At 40.1% G+C, this 22418-nt stretch overlaps 1 pseudogene; it reads right to left on the bottom strand.

The window, feature by feature from the left end:
* Positions 1-6594: 6594 nt before the first annotated feature.
* On the bottom strand, positions 6595-7033 carry LOC118836847 (annotated as a pseudogene).
* Positions 7034-22418: the final 15385 nt, after the last annotated feature.

Raw genomic sequence — 22418 nt, 5'->3', positions numbered from 1 at the left:
AATTTTACTGGATGGTTAATCCTTGGGTGTAGACCAAGCTACTTTGCCTTTTGGAATATCATATCCCAATCCCTCCTGTCTTTTAATGTAGAAGCTGCAAGGGCCTGTGCAATCCTGACTGTACTTCCATGATATTGGAATTATTTCTTTCTGGTTGCTTACAGTATTTTCTCCTTGACCTGATAATTCTGGAACTTGGCTACAATATTCCTTGGAGTTTTCAATCTGGAATCTCTTTCAGGAGGTGATCAGTGGATTCTTTCAATGACATTTTACCCTCTGGTTCTATTACCTCAGGGCAGTTTTCATTGATGATTTCTTGGAAGATACTGTCCAGATTTTTTCATCATGGCTTTCCTGAAGACCAATAATTCTTAGATTATCTCTCTTGGAGCTTTTTTCCAGGTCGCTTGTTTTTCCAATGGGATATTTTATGTTTTCTTCTATTTTTTTTATTCTTTAGATTTTGTTTGACTGACTCTTGATGCTAATAGAGTCATCAGCTTCTACTTGCCCAATTCTAATTTTTAACAAATTATTTTCTTCAGATAGCTTCTGAATTTCTCTTTCCATTTGGCCAATTTTATTTTTCAAGAATTCATTTTCTCCTGTCAGATTCTCTAATTCTTCTCTTACCTCTCTAATTTGGCTTTTAAAAAATCTTCTTTGAGCTCTTCCAGGAATGCTTTTCGGGCTTGAAACTGGATCATATTCCCTTTTGAGGTTTCAGATGTGGGTAGAGTGTCAATGCTGTCCTCTTCTGAATTCATATTTCAATCTTCTCTGTCCCCATAATACGATTCAATGGTCTTTTTTACTTTTCTAGCTTGTTTCTTCACGGTAGTTCCCATTTTCCTGGCTTTTTAAGTAGATCTCTGCTTCTGGGGCCCAGGGGGCTCTGTCACAAACTTCTTCTGTTGGGAGCCAGGGACCTGGTTACTGGCTTTGTGTACTGTAGACTCTGGTTTTGTCAGCTAGAAGCTATATACTGCTGCAGCTCCCCTGATGCTGAGCTGAAGATGGCTGGTGTTTGCCAAGGACTGAGGCCCAGTGAAGTATTTCTGAGTTTCTCCAGGAGGTCACTGTGTGAAGTGTTGGGGAGAGGTGGTCTGGTTGCTGGAAGTCTCCTCCTAGGGCTGCACTATTTACCATGGATGGTCTCAGCCATAGGTCTGCACTGCTGTCTGCCAATCCTGCTGGTTGTGCAAAGGCACACCTGGAGATCAGGTGATGGCACTTGTTGGCTCCACCTGCCCCCCCCCCCCAGGGTTAATGAACTCCTGCTGGGCTGCTAAGGTGGAGCTTGCTGGGATGCCTCCCTTCCTGTACTGATCTCCTTCTGTCACTGCAAAAGGGACCCGAAGCCTCCTGAGTTAAAAGACTTTTGAACTCCCACTTCTGGCTCCTTTATTCCAGGGTTTCTCCTTGGGCAGTATTCTCTGAGTTTATTCAAGGGAGGGATAAGAGCTCTTAAGAGTTTACTGAGTCACTGTGGCTCCTGGAAGTTCAAGAGAGTTTCAAACCTTTAGACTGTGGGCTGATTGCTCCAGGAGTAGCTGGCACTGCTGCTGCAGGCTCTGAGCTTCTGTCTTAGCTAACTCCAATAGACTGTGTCCTGTGCTGAAGGGCCTGGGGACCACCACTGCATCTGGGATGGCTGGGCCTGCTCAGGTTCAGGTATGGTGCTCTGGGGTGGTTCTAAGCGCCGAGCATTCTCCCGGCCGGGTACAACAAATCCCTCTCTTTCTGGACTCTTCTGGCTTGGAAACCTGCCACACTCTGTCTCCTAGTGGATTCTACCTCTCTCAAAACTGTTCAGATTCACTTCTCTAGAAGTATCTGAAAAAATCTGAGAGAGCTCAGGTATGTTCCTGTTTTCACTGCACCCATCTTGGCTCCACCCCTGGGTTTTTTTTTCAACATGGCTAAAATGGAAGTATGTTTTGCATGGTTTCTCATATATAATTGGTATCACATTTCTTGCCTTTCTCACTGTGTGAGGGAAGGGTGGGAGAAAGGGAGAGAATTATGGACTCATTTTTTAAAAATGGATGCTAAATAAATTTTTAAAGTCATAAAGCTAGCCATCGCACAAAATTGTTAATAGGATTAAAGAAGATAAGGCATGTAAAGAACTTTGTGAACCACAAAAACCTGTATCATTCCACCTATCTCTACAGAACTTTAGAGTAAGAATCTAAGAAATTATGCAGTGGATCAAACCAATATTTAGTAAAGCCCAGTACTCTGACTTTAATAGTGGTACCAAGGCCAGAGATCCATAGACTCATCCAGTTTGAAGGGATATTCTATCTCACCTAATCCAACCCTTAATTCTACTCATGAATAAATAAACTAAGACCCACTGAGATAAAATGAGTTGTTCCAGATCAAGTGGCTAACTAGCATTAAGACAAAACAAAGATAGAATTATCAGATTCTAAACCTAGTACTTTTCCCATTAAAACAGTCTCTTTGAATGTGGGATACATGTAATCATGGAATCACCCCTGCCAGATCTGGAAGGGACCACAGAGATCATGTGATGCAACATGCTTGTTTTACAGATAAAGAAAGTGAGGTTGAAAGGTGAAGTGACTTAGAAGTTCACACCTTCAAAAATGAAGAAACTTTAGACATTATCTAATTCAAACCCTCTCCTTTTAGAGCTAAGAAAACTAAGGCTCAGAAGGATTAGATCTTGTCCAAGGTTACACAGATATAAAGTAGCAAAGTAGAAATCTGAGGCCAGGTCCTCTGACTCTAAACCCAGGCATGTCGGCCAATGACTCCAAATCCAGTCAGCCTCTGAAGGGGAGAAGATGAATGTTTCCTTCACCAGCTCCTGCTCACCAATCATGTTGCTTCGATAGCACCCATTACTGACTCTTCTTCATTCTCTTCTTCCTTCTCTTTTTCCTTGTATGCCTCAGCATGGCATGCAAAGGAATGGAAGTCCTCCTTAAAGTTAATGCCAGTAGTTTTCTGACATATCTCAGACAGACATTTTCCTCAACAACCCATTAGGTGATTATCATTCATCAATTTATGATTGTTATTTATACTTCCATCTTGCACCACTTTGGGGTAGTGAGCTTCATAATCTTAATATCTTTGTGGATATTAATGCCATCTTTCAATTGTCTTAAATTTTCAATTTCGAAAAGATAACTTGATACCAGTGTATTGAAATTTAGTGAACAACACTTTGCCCTATCTATACTTTTCCTGAGTTTTAGATTTGATGTGGTCCCATCACAGTCTTTGTCCTCCCAGACCAAAGAATTTTCATCTTTGTAGTCCCTTTAGTTCTTTCTTTACCTTGATCACTTATTTCACTCTTCTCAGAATCCACTCTTCAGACTTTATCAATATGAAGTTACTAAAACTGCATGCATAATTTTATCCATCAATATTCAAATAATTATCAGCTGACTACTATGTTTAAAGTACTGTGCTGGGGATTGATAGGACCATAAAAATTAGTAAAAAAAAAATCATTTAGCCATTGAGGAGCTTACAGCCTTGGTGAGATGAATGGATGTGCACACATTGGAAAAAAAAAATTTACAAATGTCATGTTCTATAGACCAATTGTGAGGTAGTATTACAGATAATACAATGATCATGGCAATTGGAGGGAAAAATTGATTAACTTTAGTGTTTTACTGCTAAGTGTTGCAAAGTACTTAATATATGCTATTTCATTTGATCCTCACATTTCTGTAAGATAGTTCTATCATTATCCTCATTTTATAGAAGAGGAAATAGAAGCTGGCACAGGTTAAGTGACTTGACCAGGGTTACATAACTAATATATATTTGAAGAAAGATTTGAATTCAGTTCTTTCTGACTCTGCAATCTATCCACTGCACCATCCAACTACTGACATGGTCAGAGGTGAGACTATCACGGAAGAAGTAGGGTTGGAACGGGACCCTGAAAAATGGATAGGGTTTAGCCACATCAAAGGTGAATGAAGGACATTGTCCAGAACACTGGGTAATGACAAAGGCAAAGATTAGAGAATGGGAAGAGATACATGCTTGTGTTAGTGTTTGGTATATAACAAGGAAAATATTTTGTGTTTTCTTTTAAATATGCTTCTTAATGTTACTCACATTATTTTGGTCTTTTTTGGCCACAGTACCACACGAGACTGCTATCTACAGGGAATAGTCCTTCGTGACTCCTAGGCAGATCCAGAATTGGCATTACACAAAATAAATTGCTGCCTAGGGTGTAATGCATAAGGAGGAAATATTTTTTGATGTGATTTTTAAGTGAACATAGGTATTCTAATGCCAGCAACTTCTATTCCTCTATGGCCCTTAGGATTTTTGTTATATGATGTCAAATCATGAGTGTTTCAGGGAAGGCTCAGAGACTTTAGAGGACAATTATTCATAAGGAACAATTTTCAAATGTTGTTGGAGGTGGCGTATCATTTTTAAATCTCATTTCAACTCTGTCCTCAAGTCCTTTTTTCATCAACCAATCAAGGCTTTTTCCGGAAGATAGCTGCTGTGAAGAGTGTTCAAAGCCTAATTCTAGTTCCTTGCCAGATTTTTCTTCCTAAGGGTTCCACCAGTGGAATAGTAGGCAGTTGTGGCAAAATTATCATGAGTTAATGCCAAGAACGCCACTAAGAAATGGAGCCAATGTCCAAATGGAGGGAACCAGAGAGAATGAAGAACTTATAAAGCCACAAGAGGATTGCCCACTTGATTTGCTGTTGCCTTCTAACTACTTTCATTCATGTAGCACCTCGACTGGTGCTGATTCTCTAACAAGCCCTCTAATGGAGCCATAACTAGGCTCACATACAAATGCCCTGGTGCATTAGTTGATGTTCTAATTTTGTTTCATTCTAGTTTACCTGCCTAACCACATTGGTTTATGCTGCTATTGCCATCTGCCTCCATCTAATAGATATCTGTTTCCCATATGAGACAGAAATTCCAAGTGGAGGGAATCACAAGCTTATAGTTTTCATAGTTGGGAGTGACTATAGAGATTATCTAGGGTCGCTTCCTCATGTTCAGAGAAGAGAACCAGGGATGAAAGAGTTTAAATGTCTTACTCAGGGTTACACGGATATTGAGTATCAGAGCTGGGATTTGAACCCACATCCTCTGACTCCAAACGTACTATCCTAATCTGGCATATGCACCTAACCAGGAATACATTTGTGAGGCCACAGCATTCTGTTAAGAAGCTGACCCTGCCTGCCATGTTCCGAGGCAGAGAAGGTTGGGAACAGTTCTGCCTTCTATAGTGAAATGCATCAAGTTGGCCTCCTGCTCTTTGGACTGTCACCAGGATGATTTCCATTAAAAATTGCACTCTCCAGTGCCAAAGCCTGGAGTACACACAGGAGCATCCATTAGAAACAATTGACTATAGGTATGGAGCAGCACCTGGCAATTGTATCTTGGGAGGATCTAGCTTGAGGGGCTAGATCTCCAAAGCATGGAGAATCAGACAGATCATTTCATGTTTGGCTGAAGGCAGTTGTTTCCTTTTTGATGATTATTTATTTCCTCTATTCCTGCTGCTCTTGCCAAGAGTTCAGTTTACACGGATGTCTGTACCATATGATGTGTTCTTTCTTTAATTAGATCTTTGCTATTAGTTCCCTGGCAAGACCCCCCTGGCCTCTCATCCCTTTCTCAACTCCATGGACATCCCAATATTCTTCCAGCCTCAGAATTCCAGCAGGACCCACCCAACCATGACAGAAACCTAGGGAAGGAGGCTGCATATTCAGCTCAACCATAGCCATAAAAGAAGCCAGGAGAGGACTGCTTCTGTTTGTTTGTTTTTTTTTTTTTTCCTCAGCTTCCACTCATCTACTCAAAGCATACCTCAAAGTTCCAGTGAGCCTCTTCTGCCTGCTTTCCCCACTATGAATAAATTATAAGCTCCTCTGTTTAGCTTTTAGCCTTTCATAACCTATCCTCAAACTATCATTCCAACTTCACTATATAATACTCCCTCGCTTATACTCTGTGATCTGGCCAACCTAGCCTTCTCTCTCCTTCTCACTCACAATATTGCATCTCCCACTTCCAAACGTTTGCAGAAGCCATTCCGATTTCCTGGAATGCATTCCTTCCTCACCTCCGACTCATACAATTACCCTCTTCCTTCATGACGTAACTGAAGCAACACTTCTTACAAAGTGCCTTTGCAGGCCCCCATCCCTGCCTCACCAACTGCTAATGCCCTTCCTCCAAAGCTACCATGCATTTAGCAGCTCTGCATTTATTCTTGCATATTCGCTATATTCTGTATACACTTCTATGCTTTTCTGCCCCCTGCTTTAAAAGGTAAGTTCCTTGAGAGTAGAATTTTTTTTTTTTTTGCATTTGTATCTAGCAAATGATCTAACATATAGTAAATACTTTTTTTTTTTGAGATACAAGGAGTCCTTTTATGAGAAGCGATGTGAGTAACTTACTCTAGGAATGGGCTGTCTACCGCTCGGCTCGGTGGTGGGAAGCAGCGGGGGACGAGGGTCTAGCGTGTGTCCTTTTGGAGTCCTGCATTGTGCTTGGCCAGAATAAAGCTCAGGTTGGTTTCCCAAAGGGTTACTCGAGATCCGGGGCCCTAGACCGACTTCTGCACTTTCTTCTTGCTCTTTACAAAGTCTCTCAGCATCACCGTGTCACCGTTTTCTAAGACCTCAGCGGCTGGCGTTGCTCGTGTCGCCCCGTGGTGGATATCTGGGTCATTACCGGCCTCGTGGATCAGCGGGTCGTGGAGGTTCCATCACGTGGTGCAAATTCTCCACCGCAAAGAGGCCGAGTAGGACGCTGGGCACTCATGGTTTCAATGGGTTCATCTGTTTGCACTTCCCATCGGGTAAGGGGATTTCTGGCACATCCTTTGGAGAGTTTGCTGGGCTGTCCCTCGGTAGAATCGCCTGGACAATAAACTACCCACAAAGGGAGATACCAGAGTGAGCCTGGATAGGGCAAGAAGCCGAACCGCGAGCGCCGCCGCCGCAGCCGCCGCCGCCGCCGCCATTTCCGCTCAGGTCCGGCCGGAAATGTCCGGGGACCTCTCGGCGGCCCCGCCCCACCCACGGAGCTTCAGAGAGGAGGTAGGAGAGCATGTATCTAAGTACTTAATAGATGCGCAATCATGGATTGGTTATTCATCCAGTCTCTGCTCCAGTGTCGCTCTTCTTCAAGCCCCTCCTCCCTTCCCCTCAAGATCCTTTATGTTAAGCATCAGTGGAACCTGTTGTGGGGAAGCGGTAAACGTTTGTAAACTTTTAGAGTAAAATATCCTCAAGCTTTGGACTGGCTTCACATTTTTTGGTTCCCCAATGACTTGGTGAAAAACACATTTAAAATACAATTATATGCACCGCTCTGGTAATGTCACCCCTCTTTTTATAAAATGCAAATACCTTTGTCCGTGTAATAAATTACAAGCCCCTGTTCCTGTCATTCAAGGCTCTCTACAATCTGATTCCAACATACTTTCCATTTTTCTTTTCATATTATTCCCCTTCTATTGGTTACTCTAATTTATAGTCAAACTAGACAGCATTCATCACCTGTGATCATCCTGTCTTCTTCTGGCTCTGTCAGAGCATTGCTAGAATGGAGTCATCTATACCTCCATCTGTGAGAGCCCTTCCCTTGCTTCAAAGCTTAACCGCGTGGCATCCTCCTTCCTCTGACCTTTCCACATGAAAATGACCTTCTTCATACATCTCTTAAAGAAGTTTGCTTTGGCCTCTCCTTTGCATTTGTGAAGGTAGCCTTTGCCTTTGCCTTGTAGCATACTGCATTTTTGCTATATCTTCTCCCAACCAACTTCACAGGCATTTATTAAGCACCTGCTATGTGGGAGGTGCTAAATTCCTGGAGATCCTGCCATGCCTATTTTTATCTCCTGGCACCTCACACAGTGTCTTACACATAGTAGTTCCTTGCTAAATGTTTTCCAAATTGAATGGATTGATAGGATCACAGATTTAAAGCTGAAAGTGACCACAGAGACCATTTTACAGATGAGGGAACTGAACCTCAGAGAAGCTTAATTGAACTTTGCCCAGGTTTAAAGAATCTGATGCAAGGTTTAAACCTAACTCTTTCCATCTCCAAGTCTGGCTTCCAATCTGTGACACTGTGATGCCTCTTACTTAATGATATGACAGAATGATGCTTCCCAATTAACATGATATGGCAGAAAATGCCAGATTTAGAGTCGTAAGACGTGGGTTTTAATCTCTACTCTGTCACTAGTTACACACACACACACACACACACACATACACACACACAGAAGTGTATGCACATATGACCTTACACAAGTCACTTTACTTCTCTAACTCTCAGCTTTCATATTTTTCAAAAGGGGGTTGTATTAGGTGACCCTCTGAAGTCCCTTCCGTCTCTAAATCTATGCTTTAATAAAATTATATGCATGTTTCCATGTTCATTTCCATCAGTCTTAACTTCCTCCTTTACATGGCAAGATCTATGGGAAGGAGAAGAGTGCTTTCAGACCCTCCAGCAGATCTTGTTTCTTTCTCTTACCTGGACTGTCAAGGGACTTGAGAGGATAATAAACGACCTGTACAACTAATGAACCTCACAATGGACATTATCCAAACCATAAGGCTGGGCTGGACTTGAGGGTTTTTTCCTTTTGCTCCACTGGTTTCAGCTTTAAGTAAATTTCAAAATGGCAAAATTAGCATTTCTGCCACTTCCCTCCAAAGACATAAATATAAAGAAGAGCCGTCCCCATCATTGGTTTCTTTGAGTTGGGACCCACTTAATTTTCCAGCTTCTCTTCCCCCACACCCTGTCTTAATTACAATTGACAATCTTTTGGATTCTCTCTTTGCCACCACTTATAACTCACTACCACGTGCCATAGGCTCCCTTGACTGTTTAAAAGGGCACTGCTAATTTGATAATGGATTCTCCAGTCTGTACCTTTTTTTTCTCTATATCATCTTTGGACATTTTATCTCAGCAGCTTATGCACTGAAAGCCCCATGTATTTTCTCTGACAAATGAATCGGTGGCTGATTTAGCTGCAGCTTGAAAGTATATTCAGAATGTCTGTCTTGGAAGCAGGGCTCAGAAAGCTCCCAAATCCTTTGCAGTCCATTGCAGCCACACTGTCCAGGCTCCAAGGCACGTGGCAGGAGGATAATCCATGGGATAGGAAGCTTCAGGGAAACCATCTGCTCAAAGGGAGTCAGCCCATAGGCTAACCACTGAGCCATTATAGGGAATATGCAAGATACAAAGAAACCAAGTGAATGGCAGACCTGTTCTTTCCTCTAAGCTATCTCCATAAGCTCATGGGAGACTATGTCTCTAGCTATTGAAAAGAGGAAATACTTCATTCCTAACCTTGAAACACATAGTCACACACTTAGCTACTGAACAGTACCAGCATGAAACAATTTCAGAAAGGGGGGGGCGGGTTATCATTCACAGGTATCGTTGACAAATCAGCAAGCATTTATTAAGCATCTTCTGTGTGCCAGGTCCTGTGCTAGACACTGGGGAGTCAAAGAAAGAAAAGTCTCCAGAAATAATGTTTGCATGTATAAGTGGGGAATGACACAATGAAAGGAATGTGCCTTTTTTGAGTTATGCCTCTGGGATTATCAAGATATCATTAAATGCTTAATCAAATGTCTCTCAAATTTCAGCAGGATTTTTATCTCTGTGTACTGACTGAAAAGCAAGCTAAGCCCTACCTCTGAGCACATAGTTTTCTGTTTTCTTTCTCCTATCTTTCTATAGATCTCTTGTCTGATCTATAACTTCCATTTTTTTTCTTTTTTAATTCACTCCTGGAGAAGTTCTTATTTAATTATGAGCCTGTAGGGTAAGGATTCTATCTGTTGACTAGGGGCATTAGAGCTGAAATCTGACCTCTCCCCACCACCACCACACACACACACACACACACACACACGATATTTCTAAGAACTTGAACATGAGAAAATGGTAGCCCATCCAGGTTTTCTATTTATAACTTCCCAAACAGAGCAAACTCTTTGATATGGTTGACTGTGTGATTATCTGAGTTCATTCATGTAGTCTCAGCATTTCTCTCAACCTGGTTACCAAAGCATTAAATATTTAAGCCATGAATGCATCTGGCCCATGTTGAGTACATAACTTAACTTAAGCATATACGAAACAACAAGACTTGTTAAGCAGAATGGAATGATCACCAAAACATGCAGCAGTCTTCTCAGAAATTCCTTAGTTAAGGATCAAGGAAAGGCAGAAGCTAACTCCCCAGAGAAGGACAAGTTTATTAATTAGTAGACAAGAGTTGTGGGAAAACAATTCTAAACTAAAAGTCTGAATCCCACCCACAAGATTCCTCTGTTTGTGATATTGAGACAGACATGGAGTTCTCTTGGCCTCATTTTTCTGATAGGTCTTCTTTAGTGATCCAGCTCTGTTTACGACACTAGAAATGGAGTTGAAAGACTAGTATTCTAGTTTGAGCTCCACCACTTACCAGTTGTGCGACCGTGGGCAATTCACTTAACCCACAGAAGCTTCAGTTATCTCACCTGGCAAATGGATACAATAATCTTTGCATGGCTTTCGCAGGGTTTTGTGCTGCACAAATGAGAAAATAGATAGAAAAGCCTTAAAGCATTGTATAAATGTGAGATATCATTGCTTTGAAATGGGGAGAATCTGAATTCATCAGCTAAAATATCATTATCTCTGTTTGGCCCTATTATGATACCAAATGATCCTTGCAAATGGAAGCAATTCTTGAATGAGAGAAAAATAAATAAATGAAATCCTAAAAGTCATGGCAATCAGTCATGATGAAAAATAAAAACAAGGGGAAAAAACAGCTTAGCACATCTCCTACACAATTACGGATATTTGGTATAGAGAGCCAGCTTTCCACCTATTCTTTAATCACTAAGGCAAATTCACTTTATCAGATTATGCCTCTGTTGGAATCTGACATAGAACAGAATTTCATTTTTGTCGCCACAACTTGTTTATTTTGGTGGGAGGAAGTGTAGCCTCAAGGGATATAAAGGTAACTGCTGGTCTTATGATATATTGAGTGATTACCCATACACTGGCCGACTGGCTGTGCCACTGAGTAGGATAGTGAATAAGACAAGCCTGTCCTTCCCCAATAATAAATTGTGATTATGTCCACCATTAGCACCAATTTCCTCTCCTCATCCATTAAGAATGCTTGTTGCTGTCTCTGTCCAAGACACACCCCCTACCTAGATCCTTCCTTACTGACCGCTTGCTGACCTTAGCGGTATAAGTCAGAGTTGGAGCTAATAAAAGTTGACAGCTACCTAAACTCTTAATTGGATCCCTAGTATTTTATTGACTTTCTTTCCTCTCTTACCTCCCCCCTCCCCATGGTCTCTTTTTCTCTCCTTTTTTTCTAAAAGAAGTTTTTCATTAGTGAATACCAAATATTTAGGTGTCTGACATCTGCAGAACAGCAGCGACTGTATTATGCATTAGCATGAAAGTTCATCCAGTGCTTAATAGGACTGAAGAGGAATGGATGCACTTTAGCTAAACCAAGAAAGCTGATTGCTACCTAAATAACTAATTCATCTTCATAGCAGATGGATGTCAAGAATATTCAAGAGCAGATACACTCAAGGTCATGTCAATTAGTCATAGAGGAGAACTGCAAGAGATAATGGGATGTATAAACAGTCTTAGCTCCCCATACCCCTACCAACTCACACTCACAATGAATCTATACATGCAGGGGTTGAATGTACCCTTTTAACTGGCTCAGTGTTAGTGAGGAGGTGAAGTTGGATACAGAGAGATGACCCATGCAAAGACAAGTATGCTTTAAGGAATAACAGACTCAAGGAATCATAGAGCAGGTAGGAAACTGAGGCCAAATGATCTAACCGGTACTCCGACCAAGAATCCGGTATACAAATTTCCAAAGAAGTGGCGAACTAACTTTTCCTTGAAGACCTCAAGGGAGGGAGGTACGGACGCTGTTACATCCCAAAGGAGCTCATGATAAACCTTTGGATAACTAATTGTTAGGAAGATTTTTTTTAACCTCTAAGACAAAAGCTACCTCTGACTCCCATTCATTGTTTCTAGTTCTCTCTCTGCAGCTAATCAGGGGAGGTCTAAATTTTCTCAAACATTACAATCCTTCAACTACTTCTTTTCACAACCACTCCAGACCTCAATATCTTCTCTTCTCCAGGATCATGAGTGCTTTTTCTTCTAATATTAGAACAGGTTTTCTAATAGTCATGATCCTATTTACCCTCTTCTGGGCAATTTCTTGGTTATCAGTGCCCTTCCTAATAGGGACAAAAATTATCTTATCTTCTCTCTTTTGACTCTTTTACTACTAGCCTTTCTTTTATTCAGACAGCACTAGATGCACTACTATGTCCAATAGTGTCACTTGTCATACTGACATTATGATGGAGTTTAAGCTATATTGATAGGTTTCATAGAAACTTATAGAAACTTCTAGGTTTCATAGAAATGGCCTTTGGAGAATGCTATCAGAGTGCTGGAACTAGCTCACCCCAACTCATGAGAGTCAATCATTAAATTTTCAGTGAGAGCATTTACATGTTGGAAATTCATAAATGCTACAAATTTGGGCTTGATTTATTTTTTTCATTGTCTAGACTTAAGAAACATAGGGGAAATATTAATGATGCAGATAAAACTTAAAAGTATGTCCTATGCACATTTTCCACCCAGGAGAACTGGTTGTCAAACATTTACAGTATACCCTTAGCTATTACCTTCAGAAATCCTTCTTAGAATTTGGACATATGGAAAAATTAAACCTTTCAGTCAGCACCACCATGGCCCAATATCATTAACGTAGGAGAGGTACATGGATCTTCATCTCGTGAATTCCATTGCTTTAATCTTCTATATCAGCTTTCCAAAATGGTCAGTAACTCATTTACCTGTCTCCACCTCCAGGCATAGAACCATGATTATTGTGTTATTGGGTTTTTTTTTGCATAGTAATGCATATTATCGCATTTTACATATGTGTCCTGAGATCATTTAGAGCTGAAAGGAACCTTAGAGGTCATCTAGTCCAATACCATCATTTTACGAATGAGGAACTGAGACTCAAAGAGGTTAATGGCTTGCCCAAGGTTACGTAGCTAGCAAGGTAATTTGACTGAGGTCTGTTGTTTCTTCAACTGCATCATGATAAGCTTTATGAAATCAAGGACCACATGTTACCTAAACTTCAGATCTAGCATAGTATGGCACTTACTACAAGCAACTCATCAGTCTTTATTGAATTCAATTGAATTGACGTGAGTTGCTAGTGATCAGTTGGGATCTGATTAGAATGAACTTGGAGAGTTTATACAAGGGGGATAATAATAGACTTTGCCAAGTCTTTCAAGTAATTGGATTTCATTGAAAGCCATGTCTAAATTGGAGCCTGTCCATAAATGGGTGGATCTTCCAAGCAGAGGCAGTTCAAGAGGAAATTCAGAAGGTCTAGGCTCTGGAGGGTCTCTGACCACAGTGACCTATAACCTTGTCTGCTACTCCTGAGGTGATGAAGTTTATTCCAAAGGAGAAAATTAGAGGGAGCAGTAAAGCAAGTTCAGAAAAAGCATCTTCGATATTCACAAGCCAGGGTAATTTGAAATTAGAGACAGTTAGAGACAAGAGCCTCTGGAGTATCAGCACCTTTCATGGACTGAACAATGCTGTGATTGCAGCTAAATTCGCACTTGCATTTTTCTATTTTGCTGGGAGCTGTGTTGGGCTAATTTGATATTTTAAAGCTCTGTCACCACTGTTCTTATTTAATAAGGAGCTAATCAGTTCTACAGAGCCGCTGTGTCCCGCTGCTGCTAGCAATGCTAAAATGGGACATTTTGATTAATTTTTTGTTTTCCAGCAGTATGTTCTGATGACCCCTAATATATCTACTCCAGGACATTTGGATGCATATCCCAAGTCTGTTGTTGTGCCTCATGGCAGGTGCTCAGTTCTGGAGACAATAGCAATCTAGGAATAAAATGCCACTGGTATAGAACACGAACCTCCAAAACAGAAGATCTGGGAAAAATACTTCAGGGCTACCACGTCTGAAAATAAAAGGTCATATGAAATTGAGATAGATTTTCTAAAGAAGAGCTCCAGCTGAAATATGTAGTATTGTTCTTCTTTTTGAAAAGACTGGGCCTCTCTATCATGCCTAGACTAATGGTTATAAAAGCCTGTTCATGGGACCGATCCCAATACTGACTGACTTATTCCATTTCTCGTCTTTGCCAGTTCCTCCCTCCGTAGGCAATCCATCCCACTCCTGGGGGCTCAATATACTGATTCTGGCCTTTTTGAGTACATCAGATCAGCTTACCTCAATGAAGCTCAGGACTCTTGAGTTTAAGAGATCTACCAGCCTTAGGCTCCTTGGTAGCTAGGATTATAGGTATATCCCACAATGCCTGGATAGTACCCTTCCTTTTGTTCTCTGAGTTCTCTTTCATCTCATATGGTGACTTCTTGACTATCTGCTGACTTCTCTGACTTTAATGAATTGTTATGAATTTTCTTTTCCCACTTCTAGACCAGCTGGCATTGGACGAGCCTTTAACATTTGTCTTAACTCAGAACAGAATTCCTTGTACTCAGATAATGACTTTACCCAAGCCCTCTATCCCTCGAAAGGTCTTTCCCTAAATCTCTCCTAATTTTTCCCCTCATCATGAAAGTAGATGGACTCCATAACCAATACCCAGGCTTTTCCCCTCCTCTGATTCCTTTAGCCACCACACTCCCCTGTTTCTCCCCTTTCCGAAATCTAAACTATCAGGACCAGATGGAAGTTTCCATTTGGAGTGGGGAGGGAAAAGGATATGGTTAATCCTGCTTTGTAAAGAAAATGCTCCAAATGTAGAAAATCCACATTGACCAAACAACTAAATGGAGGATTGATATTCATATTTTACATATTTCTTTGAATTTTCAAGAGTCACCACAATATTTTTAATACCTCCTTCCTCTAGTATATTTTAAATATCTGGCTCAGCCTTTAAAAAATGAATTTATTGATAAGCAGTCAACGGATATGAACAGGCAATTTTCAGATGAAGAAATTAAAGCTATACATAGTCACATAAAAATGTTCTAAATCACTATTGATTAGAAAAATGCAAATTAAAACAACTCTGAGATACCACATCACACCTAACAAATTGGCTAACATGACAGAAAAGAGAAATGATAAATGTTGCAGAAGATGTGGGAAAATTAGAACACTAATGCATTGTTGGTGGAGTTGTGAACTGATCCAAGCATTCTGGAAAGCAATTTGGAACTATGCGCAAAGAACTATAAAAAATGTGCATACCCTTTTACCCAGCAATACCACTTCTAGGACTGTATCCCCAAAAGATCATAAAAACAGGAAAAGGACCCACATGTACAAAAATATTTATAGGAACTCTTTTTGTGGTGGCCAAGAATTAGAAACTGAGGGTTTGTCCATCAATTGGGGAATAGCTGAACAAGTTGTAGTATATGAATGTAATGGAATATTATTGTGCTAAAAGATATGATGAGCAGGTGGATTTCAGAAAATCCTAGAAAGACTTATATGGACTGGGTGAAGTGAGCAGAACCAGGAGAACATTGTGCACAGTAATAGCAGCATTGTGTGATGACTGACCTTGACAGACTTAGCTCTTCAGAGCAATACAATGACCTAAAAAAAAATGCTATACACATCCAGAGAAAGAACTATATAGCCTGAATGCAGATTGAAGCATACTATTTTCACTTTTTTTACTTGTGGTTTTCCTTTTTGTTCATATTCTTTCACAACATGACTAATGTAGAAATATGTTTAATATAATTGTACACGTGTAGCCTGTATCAGATTTCTTGTCATCTTTGGAGGAGGGAGGGGAAGGAGAAAGGGAGAAAAAAAAATTGGAATTCAAAATCTTATAAAAGTGAATGTTGAAAATTAAAACTAAAAAATAATTAATTAGTTAAATCAATTAATGTACAAATTTTCAGAGAATATGTATTCCACAAAGTATGGCTCACTTTGTTTGAGGAGGGACCTGATTTTTCAGTGGTTACCAGAACTAATAAGAGTACAGGATGATTCAAACAGGACTATGCACAGAAAGTTTGTACTACTAGAGCTCCAGAAACAGGTGGCCTTTAGAAATATTAGTAACTGGGGCAGCTAGGTGGCACAGTGAGTAGAGCACCGGCCCTGGAGTCAGGAGGACCTGAGTTCAAATCTAGCCTCAGACACCTGACACACTTACTAGCTGTGTGACCTTGGGCAAGTCACTTAACCCCAATTGCCCTGCCTTCCCCCCTCCAAAAAAAAAGAAATATAAGTAACTGAAGATGGGAGTGGGGAAAAGTTCTAGTCAAGGCCTTATTTGGATCATGCCTCCAGATGTTCTAGTAAAACTCTAAACTCCAAATGCCTATGTGTCATCAGTCTGGTTTTAGTTATATCAAGAATATCATTTAAGTTATCCAGGCCATTTCCCTCTACAATACCACAGTTGTGGTCATAGCAGCCCTTGGCAAAAAACTCTTAGCTCTCAAAGAACAAAACACTGAAATCGTAGGCCAAATGGCATTTAAATAAGGGATGCCCTAGTTTAAAGGATATATTGTTACCAGAAAGATTCAATATTAGAGACAAGTCAGAGAGGTGCAAAGATTTTAGAGATGGAAGGAATCTTAGAGGTCATATAGTCCGCCTGCTTCATTTTACATGTGAAAAAATAGAACATAGAAAGTTGAAGTAACCTTCTGAAGGTCACACACTTCTTCCATTGCCCATGCTGCCATCTGTTCCCAAACTCTTACTTTATAGTAAGGAAACTGAGACCTAGAGGGTTAATAGTGATTTTCCCAATATCCTACGACTAATAAGAAAGAGAATCGGGATTAGATTGCAGGTCATATTGAGTGTTCTTTCCATCATGGTTTTGGTCTTCTAGGATGGGTAACCAAGATAAATAGGAGGACTATGGAAATCAGACACATACTTATGTTAAATAGGGTACACCCTTAAGATGCCACTTCCTACAGCAAGTTCTAAGCCATTAAAATAAAAGACATTGATATCATCATTTTTATCATACTGTAGTTGTAGTGAGGTACAGGAAAGACCCACAGAAGCGAGGGCATTCAGTAGATAGAATGTCAGGCCTGGAGTCAGGAAGATGTGTCTTTCTGAGTTCAGATCTGGCCTCAGACATTTACTAGCTGTGTGACTCTGAGCTGTTTGCCTCAGAGACCCCGATGTCCTCTGTTTGAATCCTGGTTCTACAGCTTACTAACTGTGTTGAGCTGGGGCAAATCATTTAGCTTCCTTGAAACTCAGTGTCCTCAAATATAAAAGAGGAATAATAATATATTCACTCCTTTTTCCTAAGGCTATGATGAGACTTAGATGAGATAATGGATGTTAAAGCACTTGATATCCATAAATATAATTATGAGCTGTTACCCAATACACCCAGTCCTGTTTGATCCATTATCTATAAGAACCATTTGGAAGAGTGAGATATTGGACAATTATTATGTACCTAGCACTATCTGTTGATTGATTGGTTAAAGAAGTTACTACTTCTTTGTTATTAAAAAAACAACAACAACCATCTAGCATCTAAAAGGGCATTACAGTGTAAAGCAGGTGACCTAGACCTAGAGAAAAAAGACGAAAGGGCACAAAGATAAAATAATATCTGTATAAGTGCCAAATTTATTCGCCTTTTGTTGTGTCTAACTCTTCATGACCTCATTTGGGGTTTTCTTGGAATAGATACTGGAGTGGTTTTCCATTTCCTTCTCCAGATAATTTTACAAACAAGGAAACTGTAGTAACCAGAGTTAAGTGATTTGTCCAGGGTCTGAGGCTGGATTTGAATTTGTGAAGATGAATCTTCCTGATTCCAAACCACTGTGCCACCTAGCCACCCATTAACAACAACAACCTAAATGCCAAATAACATATGTGTTCACTTATTCCTCATCATTCACATTATCATTATGAAAAGGAATTTTTCTTCTCTTTGCTTAATTTCAGCCACCTCATCCCCATCTCCACCCCCATCCAGCTGCTATGTTCATCAAGAGCAAAGGGAAGACACTTAAATCTTGACAAGAGAAGGTGAAGTAGTGGGAAGATTGGTTATATAGAAGAACAAGAAACGAAAGTTTAACTGCTACCTACAGTACTTAAAATGCTCTTAAACAAGTCTTCAGAGGCGCTCCTAAGAAATTTTTCATCTGCTTCTGGGGGTCATATGGGTTTCAATCTGCTCTTAGAAACATAGAGATCAGAAAAATCTCTGTTCATAAGTAGGAGATTGGCAGAAAGAAAATAGTGTCAATATTATGGAACTAAAAATGGTACGAATGCATATTGTGGAAACGATGATGTGCTGTTGGATATGATTCCAATAAAGATGGTCCATTAGTACGTATATTTTAGAAAGATTCTACAGATGGACAATGGACTGGGCCCAGAATTCAATAGGAGGATAAGAACAGTTTGGATGGCATTTGAGAAACGATGTAGTGCTTCTCTCTGCAATAAAGATCCATCTGTTTAACACCAATATTCTCCCAGTGCTACTTAGTCTCCAAAGAATTAAAGTCGTTTGCTCTATGTTGTAAAGTTACATGATACATATTGTAAATTGTATGCCTGCAGCTGGGTGGTACCATGATGCATAGAACACTGGTCCTGGCGTCAGGATGATGAGCTCAAATCCAGTTTTGGATACCCACTACTTGGGCGACCTGGGGAAAGTCACTTAATTTTTATTTTCCCCACTTTCCTCATCTGTAAAACAGGGATAATAATAGCATCTACTTCACATAGTTGTTGGGAGGATGAAATGAGATAATGCTTGTAAAGCACTATACGACCTTAATGAGCATCTTGGGGGCACAATGGATAAAGCACCAGTCCTGGAGTCAGGAAGACCTGAGTTCAAATCTGGCCTCACACACTTGCTAGCTGTGACTTTGGGCAAATAACCCAACCCTGGTTGTCTCAGTTTCCTCCTCTGTCAAATGAGCCAAAGAAGGAAATGGAAAACCACTCCAGTGTCTTTACCAAGAAAACCCCAAATGGGGTCACAAAGAGTTAGATATGAGCAAAATGACTGAAAAACAACAAATATTAAATCACTATGTAAATACTAGCTATTATCTTAGCTAGATCTCGGTTAGGATGAACTCTGGGAATTGCTCACATTATTGTAATTTGCACTGCATATTTCCATTGAGTTGGAGCTAATTGTCATATTTTATATAATTACAATTTCCAATAGCGCAATTTGAATACATGTGGATTTATTATTCATAGTAGTTATGACATAGCTATGCTATTATTAATCATACATTATCCAAAGGCTAATGGAGAAGAGGCAGGATAGCCTTGAGTAACTTGAAGCATAGCATCCCAGGATCATAGATGTTGAGCTGGAAGAGAACTCACAGGCCACCTAGTATAACCCTATCACTACACAAATGAGGAAACTGATGCCTTTCCCAAGGTCATACATATAATAAATGACAAAGGAGAGATTTGAACTTGGGTTCTCTGAGTCTGTCCAAGGTACCATGCTGAAAAAAAATTTGCAAAATTGGATAAAGGATGTCATTAAAGAAAGGTATGACCATGAAAGAAAGTGGCATGGGCAGTTATATATTGAGTGCTAGGAATGATAGACAGCACATGCACTGTTATAGACAATACCAGAAAATCTTGAGGAAGGCCTCTAGTGCATCAAGTAGACACTTTCTTCCTTAAAGGATTTATGGGATTGCAGAATCAAAAGCCTCACATGACATGTCGAGGTAACTGTCTCACTGTGGGAAGTATCACCCCCCACATTGGTGAAGTAAACAAAAAGATGGATTTAGTATAATGTGGGTAATCAAAAACCACTGGTTGAAGATGACTATGAAGATTTAATTTTTAATCAATGAAAGAGTTAATGTTGTGCCCAGGTTCTAAGCCAGGTGCCATGTTGTTTGTAGTTGGTCAGTATTGCCTTGGGTTGAATGACTAAGATTCTACTGGCTTGTAGACAGTCATACTACCTACAGTACCTGGCTGTTTGACAGCCTTTATATTTCACCACCTAGATATGCAGATTTTCAATCACAATAGCAACAGAGATGCACTGCACAAGTACTTGGCACAGAGCATTCAGCAAAGCCAGGCTGTCCTCCAGAGAGGCATCTGCATTTCCTATGATCTGCTGCTCTTGACACCTCCCCAGCAGGTGTGCTTCCTCTGTAGCCAGCCAACCAGACTCAAAGGAAGACCTGGGGAAGTTCCAGAATCTGGACCCCCACGCCTTGCACAGGTGTAGGTTGCCCATAGGATCACTTGGAGAGCAGCAGCATTTTCCTGAGGCTGAGTTGGTAGAAAGAGCAGGAGAGAGTTGATTCTATTTGAAAAAGAGGAGCAAACAAGTTGCTACTGAATCCTACTAAATGACACTGGTGTTGACCTTTTCAGTATGCTTAGAATGGACTCTAACTTCCTATTTCTTAATAATAAGTATCTTATTTATGTTTTAAAAAATTCTTTATAAGGAAGCAAAGATGGACAGCTCTCAACACAATGCATAGTATTTATTAGATAGGCTTTCTTGAAATGGAAATTCATAACTCTGTATTTTGAGTCCTCTCTCACGTTCTGCTGTGCACATGGCAATGCTTATATTTTCCCTTTTCTTACTTTGTATTACTTTAATTTTAGTATTTCTTTTTTTTTCTTTTCTTACTTTTGTGTTTGTTTAAAATAAAAAAATACCAAAGAAAAATCTTTTTTTGCTATAGTATAGGGAGTAGTTTCTCTGAACTGCCTGAGAACCAGTCATGTAAGATTAATGAATCTAAAAATCTCTAGGTCATGAGGGATTTTCTTCTGGAAACTGAAGCATGTTTTGTTCCCACTAGGGATACCTGTACTGGGTGCAGGTGAGCCAAGGGGCTCTTTATCTTTTAAATAGGGCAGTTCATTTCCTCTGACTGAACCTCGTGTTTCCTCTCCTTTTCTGTAATTGGCTCATTGGTCAAGTAATGGGAAGGTCTTTGGAGTATATGTAATGGTTCACCTCTGTAACCCTCATATACAGCCCTTCTTCTTACAGACACCACCCCATGTCAGACTGGCAGCATCTGCACTATTTTAATAGCCTCTCAATTTTTCTCTCTCACCTCCCACCCCTCACCCCTGCCATTCATTCCCCCTCTCTCGTGTGTCCCTCCATTGAGCTGACAAATTGACATTCCTACAGGTCTGACCCCTGCTCAAAAACCCTCAGCAACTCCCCATTGTCTCTGATATAATATACAAACTTTTTGGAGTGGTATTTAAAACCCTGTATAACCTCACTATCATTTATCTTTCCAAACATTGCATATTACTTCCCTTCCAGCACTTCTATTGCTGTTCAATCTACACATGACCCATATTTGGAATATTCATCCTCCTCACCTCTGGATCTTAAAATCACTAACTCCCTTTTAGGCATAGCTCAGGTACCATTACTCATGAGTATGTTCCTGAACACCTCAGTTCTTACCTAAACAATTGTTCACTCACTCCAAATTAATTTGTATTTACTTTGCATCTTTCTTTAAAAAAAAAAGGACTTATCAGTGTACATGTTATTTCCCTGTAGAATGGAAGCTTCCAGAGGATGGGAACTCTTGCTTTTGTCTCTATATTTCCAGTACTCAGCATAAGGCCTGACATAATGGTAACTCTGTTGGGTTATTGAATTGAACAAAACCTAGGAATTTGGGGGTGAGGAAAGAGTAGGTTCAAATGTCAGCTCCCTCATTGTCACAATAACCTTGATAAAGCTCCAGTGTAAACCTAAAGCAAGATAGACCTACCTCTATTTGTATGACAGTGCTTCCTGTATTTTCTTTTATGTCTACTGTAATCATAGAATTATACATTTGTAGGGAGAGACAGGAAAAATTCAGAAAAGATAGAAGGAATTCTGATGGTATTTTCTCTAGGTCTCAGCCTAATGTCCCAAGGAACAATCGATGGAGAGTAAAAGCATAGGGGATAGGGAACTAGTATACATAGAAAATACTGAGTTCCAAAGAGTCATAGAATTACATAATTTTAGCCATGGACAAGACATTTGGGATTCTTTTTCAGTACTTGCCAGACTAGTTCACTTTTGTTTCTCTAGTTGTAGGATACACCCCTACCTCTTATCAACCCCTTTTCTTGTTGTTTAGTAGTTTCACTCATGTCCGACTTTTAGTGACTCCATTTGGGGTTTTCTTGGCAAAGATACTGCCAGTCTGACATGGGGTGGCATCTATAGAAAGAAGGGCTGTATATG

Source organism: Trichosurus vulpecula, chromosome 2, assembly GCF_011100635.1.
Source record: "Trichosurus vulpecula isolate mTriVul1 chromosome 2, mTriVul1.pri, whole genome shotgun sequence".
In the NCBI taxonomy this organism is placed as follows: Eukaryota; Metazoa; Chordata; class Mammalia; order Diprotodontia; family Phalangeridae; genus Trichosurus; species Trichosurus vulpecula.
Note: the sequence above shows the minus strand (reverse complement) of the source record. Positions and strands in the feature narration are given on the sequence as shown.